Here is a 17,043-nt window from a genome sequence, read left to right on the forward strand (position 1 = left end):
AATGGTGTAGACTCTTCTGTAGATCAGAAACTTTATCCTGCGTGTCTCTGTAGTGTTCTCCATGCTTGTCTCTTAGGAGCTTAGTAACTATAGAACAAAAGAGGTTTTATATAATTTTTCATCATACTGTATTTTACATATGTTGTATCTGGCAGTTAGTGAAATCAAAATGTACTTGGTAGGATATTTGAGGAGATTATTTAAAATTTCATGCAGTACAAGGAAAATTTTTTCATTTTTATGAAAATAATAAGCGACTATTTTTATGGTGGTCTTCAACACTAATTTTTTGTTCAGTTTCAACTTGTGTTATCCATGTGCCCATTGGAGAGAACTCGCCACCAGAAGGAAGAGTGCATTGTGGCTCCTGGCAATAACCCCTTTTGGGGGTCACAGCCCAGGAGTGAGCTGAAATGTGTCCTTCTTGAATTAAGATACAATGTGTTGGCCCTAGCACATCAGGGATCGTGATCACTATTTGAAGCAAACAGCCTTTCCATGTTAGTAAATGGAAAACCTAGAAAAAAAATGTTTAAAAACTTAGAAAAAAATAGCTTAAGGCTTTACGTAATTTCTGGTTACTTCATCTAAAAATTGGAAATTAATGAGTAGGAGGATTTAGGGGTGGTGCTGATGTCAGTTCTTCAGTTGTGAGCCCTCTGTCTCTGTGGAACCTTGACCTATAACTTTGTGCCAAATTGATTTTTAGGACCATGTGCCATTGCCCATGTATGACATTGCTAGAATGCTTGTGTGTTTTGAGTCCTTGTTAGTCCTGTTACCATTTTACTCCATTCAAAGCGAATCAGATAAATGTTATAAAGAACATTTCTGGCTGTATCTCAAAATGTACAGATGCTACGGTTGAGTGTACAGAGCTTACAGTTTCAAGGCAGAAGACTCCGACACTGTCCCTCTTATATAATCAATCTTTTCCTCTGCAACCGAGTTGAAATTCTGTGAATAAAATTCTATTTATTTTTAGAACTCTTATGACAACTAGATACTGAATTCTCACTGAGGTTGCTTGTGTAATTGGGCATAAAAAAAAGTAATTTCTCAAGCATGTGTGTGTGTGTGTCAAAGAGACGTCACTGAGGCTATTATTTCTCTCGTTTTACCTTTGGAACAGTTGAGCCTTTCATTGATCCAGTTGCTGAAAAGTACTTTATGCTTTCCCCGTCTAGCATTCTTTGTAATTATTGCTTCAGAAAAGTTATTCATTGACAGAGCAAATCTTTAGTGAGTGCTTACCATGTGGCAGGCACTCTTTTAGGCACTGGGATACAGCAGTGACCAAAACAGGTAAAGTTGCTGTCTTCAGAACGGAGACAATACTCTGACTTAAGTATTTAGAAACCAAGACTGGTCACACCATCAATTAGGAGGAAAGAAGAGAACTGAAGCCAGGAAGCTTCTGAGAAAGAAACTAATGAATATTAAATGTTATTCTTATAAAATACATGTTGAGCTATATTCTCCAAAGTAATTTAAGTCAGTAGGTGATACTGCTTTGGTGTCTGATCCATGTAAGTAGTTTGTACAGGAGGGGATCAGAGCTCTGTCTTCCCTCCCCAGTTGAGATGCCTTAACTATCTCATGTGTAATGACACCATCTTGAAAACAACTAAAATCACCCTGTTCCTTTTACGCATGATTGTAACAGTCAGAATAAATGGACAGGCATTGTGTTTGTGTTCAGTCTCGGGAGATATTTGTTTGATTCTGGACAACCAAGCATTAGAAAGCTTCTTGACTTAGAGCTGTGCACGATGGCCGTGTGGTGGTGAAGGTCAGCGGTTAGCTCAAAAGCTTTGTGAGGCTGGTCCGCAACAGGAAATATCTCTGAGCCCAGCACTTAATTACTTAGCTTCTGTAAATTCTCCATGATCAAACTTACTGCCTTTGATCCTCAAACTTTCGTTCTTAGTATATTGCTTTATTGGGGCTATTTTCAAATCTGTTTCTTTAGAGTATATAGTCTTGGCAGAAAGAGACCTCAGCTAATTTTTCTTCTAGATGATGAAGCTTTTAAAACTCAAGTAGGAAGTTTAGTTTGACGCCAGCCTGATGTTTTTGTCATGAAAATTGTTGTGATGTAAGAATATATTTATTAATTGGAGAGCGTCCTGCTATGTCCGAGCAGTCTCAGAATCCTGCTTTCTAGATTCCCAGTTAAAATTTATATCCCTTCTCACCAAATGCATATGTCAGAGTTTATTTTGAAAAGGCTGTTTGTGAAGCCAAGCATGTGTTCACGCCAGCATATATGACAACTTCAGTGAAATAATCTTAAAAAGAAAAGTTTGGTTCTTAGAAAAATCGGCTGCTTCCTGCCAGAATGGGACTGGTCTTTGATAGGCCCTGAGAAATTCTACAACATTCTGGAAAAGATCCATTTCATCCTTGAGACCTCGGCTTGAGAAGAATTAGTCTAATACCTTGTCCCTGATGATGAGAACTTCAGCTGGACCACAGCTGGGAAGCCCTGCTGGAGAGGGTGTATTTTGGGAGGGCAGAAATGAGAATTGGTGCCATGGTCTGTTGCTGGGACTCATGTGGTGGTGACACAGGGTAGGCAGGGCAGAGGAAGCCCTGTGGGAGTCTGTCTGAATGGGGGCTGGCAAATGCTGGTCCCAATCCAGTTTGGGGAAGTCAGGAAAGCCAGGGACAATAGGAACAGAGATCAGCAAAGGGAGTTTGGGGCCCCACATAGGGGACTGAAGAACCAAGGGTGGGGACTGAGGCCACAGGTCCAGGGGAACAGGCTTGGGCGCAGCAGCCCCAGGCTTTCGTCCCAGACCCTTGAAGGGATCCCAGATTCCCAAGTGGACACGATTGTTCAATCACCCGAGAAATGTGATTAGGCATCCATCCACAATATGTGTGAGGTGCCAGACATACAAAGATGGGTTTGTCCTTAAGGAGTCACAGCCTGGTGTGGGAGACCAACCAGAAAATAAATAAACACAAGAAAGAGAAGTACAGTAAAAAAACAAACAAACAAAAAAACCGGATGTGTCCTCATTTGCCCTGGCTCTTCCTGTTGTAGCCACGTAATTACTAAGACTGCCCTTTGCACTCCAGAAGTGTCTGTGGGCAGTGAATGGTACGGTCCCTGGGAGACGGGCCACAGCCTTGCTGGAGGAGCTAGGGAATGGAGTTTGCCCCATGGATCAGGGCTAGAGTTCTAGGCCCAGGAGGAATTTTCTAGTCCGAGGGAACAGTGTTGACCCAGGCATTCAACATGTGTTATGGAACTGCCTGCTATGTGCTGGGCACTAGTACAGATACTGGGGAGCAAAGAGGCAAAAATCTCAGTTCTGTTGGGCTTATGTTAGCAGAGTGAGAGACAAGACACAGGGGAACAAAATAAAATAAAGAGTCTCTTAGGTGGTGACATGTGCTGTGGAGAAATGTGAAACAGGGATGGGGCGTGAGTGTGGTTTCTCGTTTTAAGTGGCGTGGCCTGGGACTGCCTTGTGGAGATGGTGATGTTTCAGTACAGCCGGGAGAAGAGGGAGTGTTCCAGGCAGAGGGAGCAGCAGGTGCAAAGGTCTGGAGGGGAGACAGAGGTAGAATGGCAGCACATCAGCGGTCTGAGTGCCTGTGGTCCCCTAAGGTTGGGACGTGGGGTGCAAGCTGGGGAGGGGAGATGAGGTGGAAGAGGACGGCCAGACTCGGTCATGGAGAGCTTGTGTGCCAGGGATGTCCCTCTTACACAGACAGAAGGAGAGAGAACACCGGGTTGGGATGTGGACTGTTCTGAGCACACAGGGGAAGGGGAAGGACCTGCAGGAGAGGTTTAGCTGTAGGGACCTGAGAGGCTTTTTCGTCAGTAATTTAGACTAGAAGGGACAAAGACCGAAGGCTCATCTGGCGATGGGGGAACATTTCAGAGGTAAAGCCACGGCTGATGGAAGAGGGGAAGAGGCCAGTCTGGACTCCTGGTGGGGGCAGGAAGTAGCAGGGCCTGCATGCCAGGTGATTCCCGATTCCTGAAGAGTTGAGGTCACCAGGACACAGCTTGTGAAGCAGCAGCAGGTGCCCAGAGGGGCGAGGCTCCAGGTGATCCGTTGGTGTGGACTTGGAACTGAGGGCTTCCTCCCTGGCACTTCCCAGTACCCTAATTCCCAGTGTGGGGCAGAGTGGTTTGTCTGGACCTAGGCAAGGGTGGGTGTAGGCTTAAATTCCCAAGGGTGGCCTCGGCCACTGTGGTTTATCACTCAGCACCTGCTGCTTTACAGATGTGCTTGTGAAAGCTTTTAAGCAAAATTCGAATTCCTCTTTTGTGTATTAATTCACTGTGTAGCTGTTTTCTTTTTAAGGTAATTATTTATTCATGTTCGTTTGTCTGTGACTCTTAACTCACTGGCTCTATGTGGCTTTAATCTGAACTTCCTCTTAAAAGTGGTCAGGTTTGGGATGCAGAAAGACCAGCTTGGTGTGCTGCCTCCCATCCCCACTCTCATATTTTCTGTATTTAGAATTGTTATATTTTTAAGAAAGTGGAGGTTTTGGAGTCTTGTTTTCTTATATCTTAAACCTGGTTACTTAAATTTCAGCACTGACACAGTCCCCCTGGAGTCACTTCCCGTGGGCCTCTGTCCCTTGTTTGTTTTATCCCTGTGGGGCCTACCAGCAGATGTCTTGTGTTTTCTAATGTAATTTCTGACACCAGGTGTGTGGCTTTTTTCCAGCGCCAACCAATTTTCTGATACTAACTGGGTGTCCCAACGGTTCAGTTCTGACCCCCACCCCACAGGTCAAAGGCTCAGTCCCACAAGACTGCCTCATGCCCTGGTGACTCTCACTTCTGCCCAGCCAACCACAAACTCAGGGGTTTTTACCACCCTTCCTCAGGTTCAAGAATTTACTAGAAGGACTCAGAACTCAGGAAGACTTGATATTTACAGGTTGGTTATCAAGGGTACAACACAGGAACAGTCAAAAGGAAGAGATGCCTTGGGCTGGGGATGGGGGGTTTGCCTGAGTGAGTGTCCACACCCTCTCTGGGTGTGCCACCGTCCACCAGCCTGGGAGCTCTCCCCCAAACCCCTAGCCCAGAATCTCGTTCAAGTTTTTATAACCCAGTCTCCAGCTCCTGACTCTTCCACTCCCTGAGGGTGGGGAGGTGGAGCTGAAGGTTCCCACTCTCTCATCTCAGGCTTGGTCTTTAAATCTGGTGAACACCCCCTTTCCAAAGATATGTAGGGGCCCCCACCATGAGTCACCTCATTAGCATAACCTCTGGTATGGCTAAAGGGGCATGTTAGGAAAAATCAAAGACTCCTGTCACTCAGGAAATTCCAATGGTTTTAGGAGTTCTTAGCAGGGGCCTGAGAGAAAGACCAAATGTATTTCTTTTTGTACCACAGATGTGGACATTGTTCTTAAGAAGCTTCTTGGGGCTGGGCACAGTGGCTCACACCTGTAATCCTAGCAATCTGGGAGGCTGAGGTGGGTGGATTGCTTGAGCTCAGGAGTTCAAGACTAGCCTGAGCAAGAGTGAGACCCCACGTCTACTAAAAGTAGAACAGCTGGCTAGCCTTTGTGGCAGGCACCAGCAGTCCCAGCAACGTGGCGGGAAGAGGTAAGAGGATCTCTTGAGCCTAAGAGTTGGAGGTTTTGTGAGCTGTGACGCCGCGGCACTCAACCCCAGGGTGACAGAGTGAGACTCTGTCTCAGAAAAAAAAAGTCTTAGAAAGCTCCTTGGGAAATACTTGAATGTTGATTTCCTGAAGCCAGGCGAAGGTTGGAGTTTCTGTGTGGTGTCCTAGAAACCTGAATTAGTGGGTTTACTTTTTCTAAGCAGTGCCAAACAGTAGTTGAGCAGTTCAGCACATGTTCTGAGTGTTGTAGAGATGCAGCTGCCCAGCCCACACTCCGAGCACGCGCCAGGGCCTCCCACAGCCCCTCTGAGTCCTCGAGTACCTCTGGCTGTCATCGTCTCCCTCTCTCCTGCGTTCCTGTCTATCTTCCCCCTCTCCATTCTCACTAATGTGTGTTACCAAGTTTCTCTTGATTCTGCATCTCCTAGTGATCACACCATTTATTCTCCTTTGTTACAAAATTATTTGAAAACTCTGGGTGTGCTTGTTCTCTCTGGTTTATTTCCTTTTCTTAGTAGATTCAATCTGCTTGGCTTTCACATCCCCACTCTGGGAACGCTGTTCTGGTTAAGGTTATCTGGGACCTCCGTGCTGGCCAACCAGCGGTCCCTTCGAATCCTCCTCTTCTAGTTGTGAGTGACATTTGACCATGGGACCACCTCCTTCCTGACACTCTTACTTCTATTTGGCTTTCTGCCCCCCCCCCCCACTTCCCTGTTCGCCCCGCCCTGCTGGCTGCTCCATCTCCAGCCTCCATGAGCTCTTGGCCTGTGCGAGGGAGGGCTCAGCTCTGGGACATTTTCTTTTCTCCAGGGTACACAGTACTTAGAAGAGCCCACAGGAGCTTTCACCCTCTCTTTGGGCGATACTGGCTTCCTGATTTAGATCTGCGGCTAGACCTGTGTCGGCCCCGCAGCTCCTCCTTGGGTGTCTAAGAAGCATCTCAAACTAACATGCTTCAAGCTGGACTTAGGCTTAATGTCTGCCCCATGCCCCCTCCTCTTTCTCACCCTGCCAGCGGCAGCTCTGTCCTTTGGTTGCCCTTGACAAACCTTTTCTTTTCTTACCCCCGCTCTCAGTGCATCATGAGGCCTGTGTGTCCCGTTGGACCACCCTCTCCACCTTGCAGCCACTGTGCAGTCCAGGCCGCCACTGTTTCCTGACTGCGGTGGCCTCCTAACTCCCCAGCTGTCATTCCTTCACACATGTTACAGCTGCGGCCTAGAGTGATGTTTTTATAAAGGTGTCCCTCGGATCACTTTCCTTTGCTGCTCGCACATCTGCAGCGGTTCCCTTGTGGCTCGCAGGGTTCCTCTGGGTGACTCCTCACCCCCTTGTCCCAGCCACACTGGCTTCCCTGGCTGCTCCTGGAACTTGCCAAACATCCTTTTAGGTTTGTTCTTCCCCCACAGAGAGACTGGCTTATACCAGTCAGGAAATGGCTCAGTGGTCAAGGCAAACCTTCTCTGATCATACCTGAAATGTCAGCTCCCACCCCAATCACTCATTGTTCTCTTAGACTACTTTCCTTCAGAGCTTTTGTCATTACCTGACATTTCACTGTGTGTTCCTTTCTTTGTTGTTGGTTTTCTGCATTAGAATGTCATCTCCTTGAGAGCAGGAACTTTGTTTATTAATGTTTTACATATCCCTGTATCCACAGGAATTAGAATGGTGCCTGGCATGTAGAAGCCACTCCATAAATATTTGTGGAGTAAGTGGAAGAATGAATGAGGTTAGGGGCCTATTGTTTGTTAGAAACTTTGTATAGAAGACATGATCTTTGTGTTCAAGGACCTTCCAGTGTAGTTGAGGAAGGGGGAGACTGACCACAGAAACAGGTCAGCTTAACATATCAGCGTATTCGCAAAGACAAGGAGTAAGTTGGAAGCACAGAAAAATTGGTGGGTTCAGAGAAACTGCTACCTCTGTAGACCGTCGAAGAAGGAATTCTTGAAGTAGGTGGTCATTGTAATTTAGAGAAGATACAGCAAAAGAACAGTTTGGGCCGTGGCTTAATGAACCACAGGATGTTAGGAAAGGGAAAAGGTATTTGAGTTGAGCATGTAGAACTATTTTTTAATTTTAGTAAAACATTCAAATACCAGTCTGTTAGAGTCATTGGGAGGATTGAAGGATTATTAAGGTTACTCCAAAGTAATAGGAGGAGAGTTTGGGATGAAGGAATTACTTAAAATTACAAACTTATGTGTCTAGAAAACTTGCCATCTTGCATTTTAGTCACCAACTGGAAAAAATTTTCAGACGTGTTAAATATGCCTAGTTGTGTATGTGTATAAGTGCAATATTTTAATGAGTGAGTGGCGAATGGCTGGATGTTGAAATGACTTACAAGTGTAAGCAGATGTTAATTCATTTATGTTTTGTGACAAAATCTCTCGTTGCTATTGGTGATGAATCAGTGTTATTTAGGAGGGGGAATATTTGATACCAGGTATTTTGATTTAAACCTTTCTTGAGTGCTATGGAGGATGTACATTCCTTTGCATGTGAAACCCTCCCCTGTGGATAGTAGTGGTTTATGTCTGGATGCATGGGTGGTCAGCTTGGGGTCTGAGAAGAATACCTTCAACTGCATTAGGAACATCCTAAGCCTTATAAATAGTGTAGCTTAACTTCACACAGGTTTAGCAATAAAGGAGTAAGTTAGAATGTATGCATTTTCTACTGATCGTTTTCCTTCAGTCAGTAGCAACAGCCAAAAATCAGGTAGCATTGGAGGAGGGAAGGTTTCCCTTTTGGGAAACACAGACAGGAATAATTTTAGGTTACCTACTGAAGACCTTAGGTTACCCGATTAAGAATGGAAAGGTCCATTTCCACTTTCATCTTCTATGTTTTAATGAAGTAAGGGTTGTTAAGGGCTCTTGAATGTTTCTTTAGGAATTGCTAGTTTGTAAGCCATTGGTGTTTGTTTGTTTTGAGACAGAGTCTCAGACTGTTGTCCCAGGCTGCAGTGCCATGATGTTATAGTCACAGCAACCTCAAACTCCTGGGTTCAAGCAATCGTTCTGCCCCAGCCTCCCAAATAGCTGGGATTACAGATGCCAGCCACAATGCCTGGCTAGTTTTTCTATTTTTAGTAGATATGGGGTCTCATTCTTGCTCAGGCTGGTCTCGACTCCTGAGCTCAAGAGATGCCCTCCTGCTTGGCCTCCCAGAGTGCTGGGGTTACAGGTCTGAGCCACCATGCCCAGCCTGAGCCCTTATTTTGATTGCTCTCACACCCTACCTCATGTTTTTCTTCATACTGTTGCTGCTGCTTTTATCTTTGGTTATAACTGCCTTGGCCATTATTACTAGCAGAGGCTTATGCATATTTTGTTCATGTAAATGGTGTTACAGATAAAAATAGGGACCATCAAATGGCAGAATCTCATCTGAGGTCAGAGAAAAGCATTTGAGAAAAATGTCACTGAAGTATAAAGATTTTAAAGGCATGAATTATAAGAAGAACACATGTAGCTATTTTAGATTACATGCTATGGGTGAGTCATTGCTATCTGGTTACTCATTACCTGGAATGTGCGTATGAGGAAGTGTGGGAACATGCGTCTGGGTGTTTTTTGGGCACTATTCCTAAAACAAGTAGAACACGGTCTGTAACGCTTTGAACTTTTGCTTCCTTTGCATAATGTTACTTGACTTTCATTATGTCAATATTATATGTGTAATTGCGAATGCCGTATTTTGTCCTACAGGCATATTTAGGTGGCAGAAATGAATTTTAAAACTTGAAAGTCTTTGTCATTTTCTGTATTTGGGACTTTAACTTGTCTTTGATGTTTGCACACATGTAGCATTCATCTTTTCATAGGACTTTTAAAATTAAAATCCGTCCTACATACAACTTCTGGCTATGAAATAGAGAAGTTGGGTTGATAAATTTGTAGCTAATGTTCGGTTGTTTTCCTTCACGTGGCCTCTTTTGCCCAGTTTCCTTTGTGCCACTGTTTTTTCATTTCTTCTTCTTCTCAGCACCCTGCTGTAGTATTTGTTCTGTTGCGTTCACTTCACCCATTTCCATGCATTCAAATCCTACTCGCCTTGCCAGATGTGTCTGGGGTACCACCTCCTGTTTGAAGCTTGTGCTCCGTATGTGCATTCTGTCACAGTTATATGGCCCTTATCATACACTATCTTAGAGATTCCCCTAATTCTCTCTTATTTTAGTGTTGGGCTTCTATAAGAGTCAGCACCTGTTGAGCAGGAACTATGCATCACCCTAACTTTGTCGCCTGAAGACCAGTGGTCTTAAAAATCCACCCAGTATGTTTGTTTATCTATAGTTAACTTCAGTAACACTATCCTCACCTAATGCATCATGTGTATTATAAAACATATACAAGAACAGGAATTTGTTTTTAAAGTGATGAATAATAATAAAGAAAGAAATTTACATTCGAAGTTCTAATATTTTGTATCTATACTCCAGTGGCTCATCGTGGGCATGTCCTGAGGTGCCCACAATTAGTTTGGAGGCCTTGTGTTAGGTGGTACTCAGGGATATTCATTTTTAGCCTTCAGCTGTTCTGTGCTGGCTGCTAAGAAAACTCCTACCTGTTGTAGAACTTGAGGTTATGCCTTAAGTGTGTTTGAGATCTTGTAAAGGGGTGTAAGGGAATGTTGATTAGAATAAGGAAGGTTCCACTTGTGTACCAGGCCTTCTTAGCTGAAGGCAGCACACACCTGAGTGTGTCTCTCATGGACGGCACAGTCCAGTGAGGGTCAAACGGCTCTCCTCTGAGGGGACTCAAATGTCCATGCAGAGAAAGTGCCACCCAGTGCACAGTGGCGCGAGCCCAGCCTAATTGCCAAGGAAGCTGAGAGCCCGGGAGATACAGGCTCTCCTTGTGTCTAGGAAGCAGAAAATGGGATGGGATTTAGTAAATATGTCACATGGTCTCCTGTCTGCCAGGATTATTTCATAGGGTCATTACAGTTTGATAATTCAACTCATGGGTACTTGTAAAACAAGCTTCTGCATGAATTTAAACATGAGTTCAGTAGTATAATTTAAAGTCTTCTGAAAGTATTTTCAGGTATTTTTTTCTTTGTAATAATTGTAATAACTGTAATCATGGTGCATTTCAACATTTCCATTTTAATCTTATTTGAATGCATTTCTACAAAAGTAAAACTCTGCATCCATTTTTCATGTTTTCATTGTTATTCCTTTTGTCTCACGCTACTATTCAGCACAGACACTGGTAACCTTTTAGTTTGTTGTGAACAAAGGCTTTGAGTAGTGCCACATCTAGTTGCTGTTGTTTATAGAAATAGTTGATGTGATGTGATTATTGTGATTATTTGTGATTATGTGGTTATTTGAAGATGTTTTAATGCTTTGATAGTTTATTGTAGCAGGTCTATCTTTAGCCCACTTCTCATATTATTGATTTTTTTTGGAACCAGTGTGTCTGTTGGGCTTACTAGATAATTAGATTCTTGTGTATTAATTCGCATATTCATCTGTTGGGAATTTTGGTAAAATGGTTCTAACCGGCTTTGAAACTTAAGCCAGTGCAATCTTAAATTTGGGGGATTCAGCTTTTTCCAGATTATGGTGAATAAATAAAAGTTAGTTTCCCCAGTACTCAGGAGTATGTGTGTGTAAGGACAGCTTTAATTAAATTCTTTTTCCAAATATGGATGGAGTCCAAGATGGAAGGGGAAAGAATACAAAAATCTTAGAAAAGATTACAGAAGAATTATTTTGTCAAGAAAGGAGAATATTGGATTTTCTTATAAGAGATAAGGAACTTTTAGGTGGTTGGGTAATGGGTTGAAGGATAAAGCACAGAATTAAGAACATGCTAATCATTTAAGCAGAGAGAGAATCTATCCCATCAGTCATGCATTAAGAGTTCTCATTTCTCTGACAAGTATCAGGGCAATAGGCTTTCAAAGTTTCCCTTGACTCAGTGATACTATAATTTTTAAATTATAGTCTTTTTGTTCTGGCAAACCTATGCATGTCTGTTTGTACACTGAAATTTTCCTAGATTTGTTTCTATTTTTTGAATGTTAACCATTGTAAGTGAATACATGAAAATTTTCTGGGAAATTATTTTCTTAGCTATGCTTATAAGGGAGCTCATATGTTGTGAGGCAGATCTATCATTAATCCATCATCTTCCCCTCCCTGCCAAAACAAGAACTCTACCTATATGCATGAATTTTAATAATAACAATTGCACTATTTAGTTTTTTATAGTTCATATGAATGTGAACCGATTATTTTATTCCCTCCCATTCAAAATTAACTGAAGGCAGCTCACTATTTAATAGTCAATATAATAAAATAAATAGCTTTCTAAAAGTCAGAGTAAAGGAAACAGAAAATAGATAAGACCCAAATAAAAGTCAATACCTTTTGTGTTCTGTGCTTATAGAGCTTAAACTGTCCATTTCCTGGTAATCAAAGTAAAAAGGAAAGTATAATCAGTTACAATATGATGTTTTGCATATAAGATCAAAGTGCAGGATTGCTCAAAAGAGCACAGTGCTCCTTGCCAGTTAGATGTGAAAGAGATTTCTCTTAGGGACTTACAATGTGAAGGATGTCATCCTGAGCCATGCCTCCCAGGACTTCTTGGCAGAAAACTGAGAATTTTATATAGCTGCTTCTTAGGTCACCAGGTGGAAGCAGAGGAGGTAACACCAAGTACAGTTTAGGAAAAGCAGGTGTGTAAGAGGTAGAAGTCAGTGGTTGTCATCCTTGGCTGCAGAAACACTGTAGAATTCTCTCCTTATCTGTGGGGTGTAGGGGAGGACTCACAAGGCAGTAGCTCCCTGGATGTTTGCAACGTGCACCCCAGGGTGAGAGCCGCTGGGACAAGTGCCTCACTTATTGACTAGAGTGAAGGATACAAGGAGCAGACACCATGTTTCCCTGAAAATAAGACACTGTCTTATATTTATTTTTTCGCAAGAAGACACATTAGGGCTTATTTTCAGGGGATGTCTTCCTCTCCACGCCAAAATGCATGATATGGCTTGAGTCCCATCACTAGGTCTTATTATCAGGGTAGGGCTTATATTTAACAAATGCATAGAAATCTTGCTAGGGCTTATTTTTTGGGTAGGTCTTATTTTCGGGGAAACATGGTATTTGGAGTTTTTCCTTCAGGGTTTTCCTATTTCATAGTTTGTATGTTTATTTATTTGTTTTCTATTTTCTTATAAATGGCCTTCGAATTAAGGTGGTCTGCAGATAATTGAAGGTGGCATTCTCTGGTAAGGGCCTAGAGTACACATACTCTGTTGCTAATAAAAGACAGATCCTTAATTTAAATACCCAATGAGTAGTACATTGGGCTGTCATTATTTTATGAAAATTCTGGAAGCAGATCAAGACTTCTTGTAATAGATGGCTCTTACCTCTGTAGAGATGTGGGTCCTAAGGTATATGACGCAGAGAGAGTTGTCTAGACTGGAACTAGTTTACTGTGATGATCATGCAGTGTGTAGTGATGGTTCTCAGTCTTTGGGCCTGGGGAGTTATTGCAGAGATTGGTATTTTTAAATCTTCATTGGTAGGTATTTGATGTACACATATTCGAAGAGAGCAGTTGCAAGTGAACACATGTGTGTATGCGTGTGCACGTGTGTGTCTTAACCTTAAGCAATAAGGCTTAGATTCACTGGCATAGAATGGTTTTAGGAATTGGGATTTCCTATTTGACAGCTCTGAAAACTTTCAGGATGTCTTCCTTCAGTAAGTGTTTAGTTCTAACATCTCCAGAGAGCAAAGGTCGTCTGTTATCATCCTAGGACCTGCCACTGAATTGATTGGATTCTACAACATGTCAGATCTCTGAGGAGCAGAGGGTTGTCACTATAGCTTTTCTAGATAATCTCCTAGCAGTCTAAGTTAGAAAGATTTAACATGTGGAGTCTTTGTTGATCCATTCATCCAACAAAAATTTTGAGTGCCTCACCTTTGCAAGTCTCAGTGACTTTCTTGTGCAGAAAACCTACTCTCAAGGTAAATTCGGAATGTTAAAACTCTAATTCCCCTTCTGGGAAGGAGGTCTTTTGCTGCGGGGAAGCAGAAGAGGACTTTGATAGGCAGCTCTTAGGGGACCATGGTGGAGGGAGAGCCTTGGAGTTGAAGGTCTGGAGAGCAGGGGTAGCTTTGTTTCATCTTCACATATCCTCCAGTGCTGAGACAGTTCCTGGAAGATAGTAGGCCCTCGATGAATACTGGCTATAGAGCCCAAGAAGGAAACTAGGATGTAAGTGGTAATTTGGTCAGACCGAGAAAAGTGATCAACCTTTTTGGGAGCAGACACAGGGTGTGTCCACTGGTGACTGTAGAAATGGTAGGGGCAGCATGTTCTCATTAGCCAACTCTAAAGATGTCTCTAAATTGCCTTTACTCCTAGTTCAAGAACTAGCAAGATCCTAGAATAGCAAGTGCAAATGTAACCAAACTCCATTTGCCTTTTAAAAGTAGATTTAAGGTGATCATTTGCCTATGTCTTCAAATAGAATTTATATCAGCTAGCATTAGGGCGGCGGTTTCCACGGGAACTGTACTAAAGGGCTGCGGCATTAGGAAGGTTGAGAACTACTGCATTAGGGACAATTGCTGAGTCCTAACAAACAACCAGATGAAGAATTTTAGCTAGAGTATGAAATAGAGTCTCCTCTTGAATATTCTTGTTTGAGGGTTTTAAATCCATAGGGGTCTGTCTTGCTTTTGTTAGCGTGTGAATGTGTGCTTACAGATGCACATTGGTTTCTCCTTTATTTGGTTTTTTATAAATAGTTGATAAGCATTCGTAGACTTTGAAAATGCTATACGTTAATCTTACTGCTTTTTATGCATGAATAGGAGAGAAAACAATGTTAAGATTCATTTTCCTAATTTATTCTGAGCATGTACTATGTGGCAGTGCTAGGCACTTAGATGGTGAGTCATAATTCCCACTATCAAGAGAAAGAAACTGTAAATAAAAAGTATCCTGAACTTAAAACACCACATGCTAAGGCTGTAGTAGATGGATAAATGGGTATACAGGCTAGGGACTCCTAGAACGAGGTGAGAGGCAGAGAGGTCCAGAATGAGCCAGGAAAGATAGCTGGGCTGGCTCCAGAAGAGAGCCTTGGTTGCTTTGTAATACCTGTAGCACATCTGTGAGAAAGAAATCAAGCTACAAGCTCTTTGAGACTGGGTTTGTATGAGTGTATCCTGCTTGGATTTGAACTTTCTGGGTAACCAGAAATCACTCTGGATATATAGAAAGAAAAGGAAGCCGTCATATTGAAGACATAAGCTTGTACTGAGCTCATATTTTGTAATAAAAACATAGCGAGGTATGATACATACTTCCCCAGGACCTGATGCCTATCTGGCGAGTGCCCTGGTGACTGTTCTCATCCAGGGTCATATCTCCCCAGGACTTGATTCCTGTCTTCAGAGTGCCCTGGGGCCTAATCTCTGTTCTCATCCAAGGTCATACCTCCCCAGGAACTGATACCTGTCTCCAGAGTGCTCTGGGGCCTAAACTCTGTTCTCATCCAAGGTCATATCTCCCCAGGACCTGATGATTATCTCTGGAGTGCCCTGGGGACTAATCTCTGTTCTCATCTAGGGTCTCTTGCCCCTCTCTGCTGTTCTGGGAAGATTGTTGCTAGCCTCCAGGACTTTAGTCTTAAATTCTTTGTGTTGGTTTAAGTAGTTAAGTAGTTTCCAAAGTTTGGTGAGCTTGAAGCCCAAAGTCTTTTATCAGATGATTTTCCCCCTCTGCAGACGTGTGGCAATAAATACTAACTGCTGCTTGCAGATCCAAGGGCTACTTTCTCTCAGATAGACGTGTCATCTGTGTATGTGATTATTTCAGCACAGTCATTTTCTTGTGGCTGCCTTCCAAACCTACTGACATGACTTAAAAAACTTCCAGGCAGATATCGGGTGCTCTGTATTTGGGTTCGCTTTGGAGCTGCGCCTTCTGCGTGATGGAAGTATACCAGAGAAACGTGTTATATCAGGGCACTTTCTGTGTTTCAACGTTGAATCTCCCTCTAGCAGTTGGTAGATTAAAGCTTTGTTGTCTAATCAGCCCCTGCCTAAAGTTCCAGGCCTGGCTCTGCTAGGGAGAGGTGGAGAGTCAAGGAAAAGGGAAACTCGGAAGCTGGTGAAGGAGGGAGTGACCTCTTTGTGGTTTAGGGTGATGACGCCAGGAGGGAGGAGGAGGAGGCTGCAAGGAAGCGAGCCTGTGGGTAGAGTGTTTTTAGGTTTTTTGGTTCACCCATTCTTATGTGGCCATGTTGAAGCCATTTTTGATATGTAGACATTTTAACAGTTTAAAAGATATAAAAATAGTAATTAATTAAATACTGTGCAGAATAGAACTGGCATCTTGAGCTTCTCTTATTGTTGAAGTATCTTTTCTAGGGTGAGACCCAGACAGGGGAAAGAGAGGGAATGGGAGGGAAAACCCTCTGGAAGACACACCCTCGTAAGAAGTCCTTCCTGGGTTAACCACCCTTGGTCCCCTTCGAGAAAGCTGTCAGTCACTGTATGCTCAGAGCCTGCTCATTCTCTGAGGGGTTCTTTCTCTGTGGTCTGAATCGTAATCCTATGATTGTCCCCTTGAGTCACTGATTTTCTTAAGATTTGGCTAAGTCATTATGGAATTTACTTGTTTTCTATTTGAAAATCTGGAAGAAAAGTTTCTACACATTCTCTATGTCCCAGATTTGCAAACTTTATTTGAATACATACATCATAAACTCTGGGTATGGGGGGGAGATGGGAGCCTCTGGCCCAGGGAAGAATCATTCCAGTCAAGACTGGCTAGAAGTCCTAAGATGTGCTGTTAACACTTGTCTCTGGTGTGTACGCAGCACACGCATACCATGCTGAAAATCAGAGTACACCTCGGAACCATAGTTTTGGGGGACAGAACTGATATAACTTTGCTTTGAGTTTTAACCAAGTTGTTATAGAAATATTTAAAAGCAAGCAGTTAAATCTGGCTGCAGTGGGAACCAGACTTAACTGTTTATGAGTGGAGAAAGTCATGGTTATAAAAAAAAGAGTTGTTATATTTTGACAGCACTGTTTGAGGATGGCTTGTGAAAATGTCTTGCTTCACTATAAAGGAACTAAAGACCAGAAATAAAGAACATACCTGTGTCAATGACAAAGCCAGGGATAGAAAGGAAGGGGTAGATTTGAAAGATATTAATGCCTAGATGAAAAAAGAAAAGCAAAATTGTTATTTAAATTTTTTTCCTGGTTTTTGTTGTTGTAGTCATGTTCTTGTTTTTAATAGGTGACAGAGACCAAATCACTTGGCATTGAATAATTAAATTTAATTTTCTACTTAGATAGTGATTTCTTAAAACTGAGCACCCAAGGGTGGGGGATGATACTTCTCTACCTGACATTCTCTTC

The 17,043-nt window shown here is 42.8% G+C and overlaps 1 protein-coding gene across 5 annotated transcripts in view; it reads left to right on the forward strand.

Moving 5' to 3' along the window:
- MYO1B (myosin IB) overlaps positions 1 to 17,043 on the forward strand; it is a 181,944-nt gene that overhangs the window by 57,618 nt on the left and 107,283 nt on the right. Inside the window, exon 1 of one of the 5 annotated variants that reach the window (XM_023508085.1) lies at positions 4,777 to 4,916. The exons of the other annotated variants lie outside the window; for them this stretch is intronic. The gene's annotated coding sequence lies outside the window, so the exon portion shown is untranslated. Of the gene's footprint in view, positions 1 to 4,776; positions 4,917 to 17,043 lie in introns of those variants that run through there. 5 annotated transcript variants of the gene reach the window in all.

Source organism: Otolemur garnettii, unplaced genomic scaffold (assembly GCF_000181295.1).
Source record: "Otolemur garnettii isolate 467f Iridium unplaced genomic scaffold, OtoGar3 scaffold00222, whole genome shotgun sequence".
Lineage (NCBI taxonomy): Eukaryota > Metazoa > Chordata > Mammalia > Primates > Galagidae > Otolemur > Otolemur garnettii.